At 34.7% G+C, this 8,131-nt stretch overlaps 1 non-coding gene across 1 annotated transcript; it reads right to left on the bottom strand.

Annotated features, from left to right (window-relative positions):
- Positions 1-6,007: 6,007 nt before the first annotated feature.
- On the bottom strand, positions 6,008-6,115 carry LOC128778429 (U6 spliceosomal RNA). Its single transcript, XR_008424018.1, has one exon. It is a non-coding gene; the product is annotated as a U6 spliceosomal RNA (small nuclear RNA).
- Positions 6,116-8,131: the final 2,016 nt, after the last annotated feature.

Genomic DNA, 8,131 nt, shown 5'->3' with positions numbered 1-8,131 from the left:
ATGTTTTCAAAGTTCATCCATGTTACAGCAGGTACGAATACTTCATTCCTTTTTATGGTCAAGTAATATTCCACTGTATGGTGTATCACATTCTGTTTATCCATTCATCTGTGGATGGACATTTGGATTATTATAAATGGCTATTATAAATGGTGCCTCTATAAACATTCATGTAAAAGTTTTTGTGTGGACATATGTTTCAATTTCCCTTGGGTATATACTCTGGAGTGGAATTGCTGGGTCATACGGCAACTCTACATTTAGCATTTTGAGAAACTGCCAGTATATTTTTGGCTGCACCATTTTACATTACCACTGGCAGTGTTGAAGTTTCCAATTTCCTTACATCCTCATCAACACCTGTTATTGTCTAATTTTTTATTTTAGCCTTCCTAGTGGGTTTGAAGTGTTTTCTTTTTGAAGTATCATTACGTACAATATCCCATTAGTTTTAGGTGTACATCATAGTGATTTGATATTTTTCTATATTATGAAATGATCGTCATGATCAGTGTAGTTACCGTCGGTAACCATGCAAAATTATTACAATATCGCCGACTATATTCCCTATACAGTACATTACATCCCCACGACTTATTTATTTCATAACTGGGAGTTTGTACTTCCTAATTGCCTTCCCTATTTTGCCCTGTCCCCTCATCCACTCTCCTGTCTGATAACCAACAGTTTCTTTCCTAGATCTATGAGTCTGTTTCTATTTTGTTGTTTTTTAGATTCCACATATAAGTGAAATCATATGGTATTTGTCTTTCTCTGACTTATTTCACTTAGCATAATACCTTCTAGGTCCATCCATGTTGTCACAAATGGAAATATTTCATTCTTTTTTAAGGCTCAGTAGTATTCCACAATATATATATATAGCACTTCTTCTTTATCGAATCATCTAGCAGTGATCACTTGGGATGCTTCCATATCTTGGATATTGTAAATAATGCTGCAATAAACATAGAAATGCATATATTTCTTTGAATTTGTAATTTTGTTTTCTTTGGCTAAATATCCAGAAGTGGAATTGATGGATGGAATGATAGTTCCATTGTTAATTTTTTGAGGAAACTCCATACTATTTTTCGTAGTAGCTGCAAGGGTTTATATTCCTTCCAACAGTGTATGAGAGGTTCCTTTTCTTCACATCCTTTCCAACATTTAATTTTTTTTTGTCTTTTTGATAATAGCCAATCTGACAGGTAGGAGGAAGTATCTCATTGTGGTTTTGATTTATTTCCCTGATGATCAGTAATATTGAGCATCTTTTCACTTGCCTGTGGCTATCTGTATGTCTTCCTTGCAAAAATATCTATTCGAGCTCTCTGCCCATTTTATAATCAGGTTGTTTGTTTCTCATATATTAAGTTGTGGAAGTTCTTTATATATTTTGGATCTTAACCTCTTATTGGATATATGATTTGCAAACATCTTCTCCTGTTCAGTAGGTTGCCTTTTCATTTTGTTGGTTGTTTTCTTCACTGTGCAAAAGCTTTTTAGTTTGATGTAAGTTCATTTGTTTGTTTCAGCTTTTGTTATCCTTAACTGAGGAGACTGGGCCAAAAATATGTGTGTGTGTGTGTGTGTGTGTGTGTGTGTGTGTGTGTGTGTGTGTGTATCAGAGATAACTACCTATTTCATCTTGTAGAAATTTTATGGCTCAGGTCTTACATTCAAATAATTAATCCATTTTGAATTTATTTTTGTATATAGAGTAAGCAAGTGGTCTAGTTTCATTCTTTTGCATATAGCTGTCCAGTTTGCCCAACACCATTTGTTGAAGAGGCTGTCTTTTCCCCATTATATATTCTTGCCATCTTTGTCATAGATTAACTGACTATGTATGAGTGGGTTTATTTCTAGAATCTCTATTCTATTCCATCGATCTATATCTGTTTTCATACCAGTACCATACTGTTTTGATTACTATAGCTTTGCAGTATGGTTTAAAATCAGGGAGCATGAAACCTCCAGCTTTGTTCTTCTTTCTCAAGATTGCTTTGGCTATTTGGAGTCTTTTGTGGTTTCATACAAATTTTGGGACTCCTTGTTCTAGTTCTGTGAAAAAAACCTTTGGTATTTTGATGGGATTGCACTGAATCTGTAGATGGCTTTGAGTAATATGGACATTTTAACAATATTCGTTCTTCCAATATATTAGCATGGCATATCTTTTCATTTATTTCCACTTATTTCCATTTGTTAATGGAAGAATTTGTCTTCAATTTCTTTAATCAATGTCACAGCTTTCAAAGTACAGGCCTTTCATCTCCCTCCTTGGTTAAATTTATTCCTATTTTATTCTTTTTTTTTCCTTCCAAGTTTTTATTTAAATTCTAGTTAGCTAACATACAGTATAATATTAGTTTCAGTATAGGATCTAGTGGTTCATCACTCACATACAACACCCAGTGCTCATCACAAGTGCCCTCCTTAATAGCCATCACCCATTTAACCCATCCCACACCCACCTTCCCTCCAGGAAACCTCAATTCATTCTCTACAGTTAAGAGTCTGTTTTGCAGTTTGCCTCTCTCTATTTTTCCTCTGTGTTCATTTGTTTTGTTTCTTCAATTCCACACATATAGTATATTCCATATTATATATGGATATATATCCATGGAGATAGATATATATATCTATATATATAGAAAGACATAGATATAGATATAGATAGATATAGATATATAGATATAGATATAGATATAGATATAGATATAGATATAGATATAGATATAGATATAGATATAGATATAGATATCACATCTTCTTTATCCATTCTTTAATCAGTAGACACTTGGGCTGTTTCCATAATTTGGCTATTGTAGATAACGTTGCTATAAACATCAGGGCATGTGCCCCTTTGAATCAGCACTTTTGTATTATTTGAGTAAATATCTATCTAGTAGGGCAATTTCTGGGTCGTGGGGTAGTTCTATTTTTAACTTTCTGAGGAACTTCCATTCTGTTTTCCAGAGTGGCTGCACAAGTTTGCATTCCCACCAAGAGTGTAAGAGGGTTTCCTTTTCTCTGCATCTTCACCAACATCGGTTGTTTCTTGTGTTATTACTTCTAGCCACTCTGACAAATATGAAGTGATATCTTATTGTAGTTTTGATTTGTATTTACCTGATGATGAGTGATGTTGAGCATCTTTTCATGTGTCTGTTAGCCATCTGTATTTGTTCTTCGGAAAAATGTCTATTCATTTCTTCTGCCCATTTTTCAACTTGATACAATTATTTTCTTCATTTCTCTTTCTGATAGCTCATTATTAGTGTGTAGCAACACAACCAATTTCTGTACATTAAGTTTGTATCCTGTGACTTCACTGAGTTTCTGTATCAGCTCTAGCAGTTTTTTGGTGGAGTCTTCAGGGTTTTCTACAGAGTATCATGCCATCTGCAAACAGTGAAAGTTATACTTCTGCCTTTCCAACTTTGACACCTTTTATTTCTTGCCTAAATCTTGTGACTAAAATGCCCAAACAATGTTGAATAAAAGTGGCAACAGTGGGCACCCTTGTCTTGCTCCTGATCTTAGAGGAAAAGCTTTCAGCTTTTCACCATTGAGGATGATATTAGCTGCGAGTTTGTCTATGTGGCCTTTATTTTGAGGTACATTCTTTTTTTTTAAGTTTATTTATTTATTTATTTATTTATTTATTTATTTATTTATTTGTCTGGGGGCAGGGGGACGAGTGGGGAGGGGAAGAGAGACTGGGACAGAGAGAATCCCAAACAGCCTCCGCACTGTCAGCTCAAAGCCCTATGTGGGGCTCAAACTCACCAACCATAAGATCATGACCTGAGCCGAAATCAAGAGTCAGACGTTTAACTGGCTGAGCCACCCAGGCGTCCCTACATCCTTCTATACCCACTTTGTTGAGAGTTTTTTTTTATCATAAATGGATGATAAATTTTGTCCAATGCTTTTTCTGCATCTATTAGGATAATCATGTGATTTTTATTCTTTATTTTGTTGATGTGGTATGTCATGTTGATTAAGTTACAGATATTGAATCACTCTTGAATTGCTGCAATAAATCCCACGTACTTGTAGTGTGTGATCCTTTTAACTTATTGTTGAATTACTAATATTTTGTTGAGGATTTTTGCATCTATATTCATTAGGGATAGTGGCCTGTAATTTTCTTTTTTGTTGTTGTGTCTTTGTCTGGTTTTGATATCAGGATAAAACTAGTCTCATGAAATGAGTTTAGAAGTGTCCTTCCTCTTCAATATTTTGAAATAATTCGAGAAGCACAGGTACTAACCACTTTAAATGTTTGGTGAATTCATCTATAATACTATCTGGTCCTGGACTTTTGGTTTTCGAGAAGTTTTTAAATTGATATTTCGATTTCATTGCTTGTAATCAGTGTTTTCAGATTTCCTGTTTCTTTGTAATTCAGTCTTGGAAAGTTGTGTGTCTCTAGGAATTTATCCATTTCTTCTAGGCTTTGCGATTTGTTGGTATATAATTGTTCATAGTAATCTCTTGTGATTTTTTTTTTCCTGAAGTATCTGTTGTAACTTCTCTTTCATTTTTTATTTTATTTATTTGGGACCTTTTGCTTTCTTTTCTTGATAAGGCTGGCTAAAGGTTCATCATTTTCTTTTTATCTTTTCAAAGGACTGTTTTTAGTTGCATTGATTTTTTAAAATTTTTTAGCCTCTATTTCATTTATTTCTGCTATGATCTTTATTATTTTCTTCCTTCTACTAACTTTGGGTCTTGTTTCTTTGTTTTTGTTTTTGTTTAATTCTTTTAGGTGTAAAGTTATATTATTTGAGATTTTTCATGTTTCTTGACGTGGGCCTATATCACTATGACCTTTGCTCTTAAAAGTGTTTTTGCTGTATCCCATAGGTTTTGGAAAATTGTGTTTCCATTTTCATTTGTTTCAAGGTATTTTTTGTTTTGTTCTTTGATTTCTTCATTGACCCATTGTTTGTTCAGAGGCATGTTGTTTAGGCTCCACATGTTTGGGTTTTTTCTAGTTTTCATCTTGTAATTGATTTCTAGTTTCATACCACTGTGGCCAGAGAAAATGCTTGATATGATTTCAGTCCTCGTGTGTTTATTGAGACTTGTTCTGTGGTCTAATGTGTGATCTGTCCTGGAGAATATTTCATGTGCACATGAAAAGAACATGTGTTTTGCAGTTTTTGGATGAAGTCTTCTGCATACATTAAGTTCATATAGTTTAATGCATCATTTAAAGCCAATGTTTCCTTATTAATTTTCCATCTGAATAATCTATCCATTGATGTAAGTATAGTATTTAAGTTCCCCAATATTATTGTATTACAGACAATTTCTCCCTTTATGTCTGTTAATATCTGCTTTATATATTTCAGTGCTCTTAGTTTGGGAGTATAAATATGTACAAATGCTATATTTCCTAATTTGAATGTATAAATTTATATGAATGTTATATCCTCCTCTTGGATTGACTCCTTTATCATTATGTAATATATCTTTTTTGTCTTGTTACAGTCTTTGTTTTAAAGTCTGATATTATTTAATATGAATATTGCTACTTCAGGTTAATTTTTGTTTCCATTTGTATGGGATATTCTTTTCCCCCTTCACTTTCAGTCTATGTGTGTCCCTAGATCTGAAGTGAGTCTGTTATAGGCAGCATAGAGAAGGGCCTGAGTTTTTTTAATCCATTCAGCCATCCTGTGCCTTTTGATTGCAGCCTTTAGTTCATTTAGATTTAAAAGAATTATCTATAGGTATACATTTATTGTCATTGTGTTCATCGTTTTTTGGTTGTTTTTGTGGTTCTTTGTTCCTTCCTTCTTCTCTCAGTTCCTTCCCTTGTGGTTTGATGGTTTTCTTTAGTGTTATGTATAAGTTCCTTCGTCTTTATTTTTTGTGTCTTCATTATAGATTTTTGGTTTGTGGTTATTATGAGGTTCATACATATTGACCTATACATATGGAAGTCTATTTTAAGCTGACAGTCATTTAAATTCAAATGCATTCTAAAAGTAGGAAGCCCCTCATGAATTTGCATGTGATCCTTGTGCAAGAGTCATGCTAATCTTCTCTGTATCATTCCAATGCCAAAGTGAGAAATTGATCAGTGATTGTCAAAATGACAACCCAGAGTGAAAAGTACATTTTATTATAGGACCCAATATAAATTTAATTTATATATTTAAATTTAATAATTATAATATGTACATTAAATAACTGAAGTGCAACATTTTATGAAACAGTATTTACCCTTACTACCTGCAATATACTTCTTTTCTCTGTCTTTATTGCTGGTGGTGACTCATTAAATTAATTTCATGACATGCTAAGCGGGTTACAACCCATAGCTTAAAATCTCTGATCTAGATCATTAATTCATTCAACAAATATTTATGCAACACCAACATGTGCCAGGTTGCCAGGTATTGTTCTAAGTTCAGCAGAGAATTAAATAGACAAAAATTCTTGCCCTTATAGAGCTCACGACCTAGGAGTGGGATTGTATATATATGTAATATGTGACATGTATGATATATCTCCATAAACTATAAGGTATGCCAGATGGGGTAGCAGATGTTATTGATGCCCCACCCAGAACCTGGAATATCGTATCATATCATATCATTATTTTGGTGTGCTTGTTCTTATTCCAGGAGCCAAGATCTGCATGTTTCGCTTTGAGACTTTTTCCAAAGTCACAGAAGGCTTATTTGTGTACCTTGGGTAGAAGCAGAAATTAACACCCCATTCCCAAGAAGCCTACAGCCAATGACTAATGGAAGTCAGTATAAAAGTACCCCAGCTTCTTCTCCACTTGAGTGGGATAACTGGAGCATATACCAAGAAACCACTTCTACTTGAATTCTTGGCACAAAGTCTACTTCAGGGGTAACTCAAACTGTGAAAGAAGATGATGCGTGCTATTATAAGAAATAAATAAGAAAAGAGGTTAGGGGGTGATAGAGGGTAGTTTTAAATGGGGTAATCTGGGAAGGCCTCACTGATAAGAAATAAGTGATATTTGAAGAAAAGCCTAAAGGCGGTAAGGGAGAAAGATATGTGGATATGGAAAAGAGAGAATGTTTCAGACAAGGGGGACAGCAAGTGTAAAGGCCCTAAAGCAAGAGTAAGTAGACCAGTGCAATAAGCTAAATGTCTGTATCACCCCAAATACATATGTCGAAGCCTTAACTTCCAATGTGATGGTATCTGGAGGTGGGCCTTTGGGAGGTAAGTAGGTTAAAATGAGGTCATCAGAGTGTATTCAATGATGAGATTAGTGCCCTTATAATGAGATGAAGGGAGCCAGCACTCTTTCTGCCATGTAGGGATACAGCAAGAAGGCAGCCATCTATGAACAAGGAGGAGAGCTCTCACCAGAACCCGACCATGTTGATGCCCTGTCTCAGGCGTCCAGAACCAGGAGAAATAAATCGCTGTTTAAGCCACCCAGTCTATGACATTCTTTTACAGCTGCCCTAACTGACTAAGACAACCAGAGGAATGACAGCAGGCAAAGACAGGAGATTCATGGGAGAGGTCACAGACAGAAGAGGCACCTCTAAGAAGACACTTTTAACTTCACCATTTTGTTTTTCGACCATATATTACCAATTGAGGGTTATAACATCAGGAAACCTGATTCAAAAGTATACCATGTTATTTAAAGTCAGGAAAATGTGGTAATAGCAGGAAAAGAAGCTGAAAGAGGTGTCAGAGGTTGTGTGTGAACATTTTAAAACTTCTACCAACACTCATGTATGGTTTGTTTTTTTTTTTAGTAGGCTTTCTAAAAAGAAAAACTAAAGTAAGCTTTTTATATTGACTTGCATGGCTTCCTATTATTAATTACATCTTATTGCCAGGCTTCAGGGGTGCCCTGGGAGCTTTCACATTTTCTAATCCTTTTAATTGGCGGCTTATGAGCGATGCAATTGTCCTTTGGCATTAATGTTCTCATCTTAAAAAATGGGCCTATCAGCCTTGACTGCCACTGACACCATCATACCTGTCTGGTAAACACTCATCCATTCTCTTAAGGAGGAGGAAGGGTCAAAAGAACAGTGAGAGAATAAAGGAGGTTGAGAAATAATTTTTGGGTTGTTATGGGAAGAAAGAACTACTTTTTTAT

This window comes from Panthera pardus, unplaced genomic scaffold (genome assembly GCF_024362965.1).
Source record: "Panthera pardus isolate Hobbes unplaced genomic scaffold, ASM2436296v1 HiC_scaffold_2, whole genome shotgun sequence".
Taxonomy (NCBI): Eukaryota; Metazoa; Chordata; class Mammalia; order Carnivora; family Felidae; genus Panthera; species Panthera pardus.
This window is presented reverse-complemented; position numbering and strand designations above follow the sequence as displayed.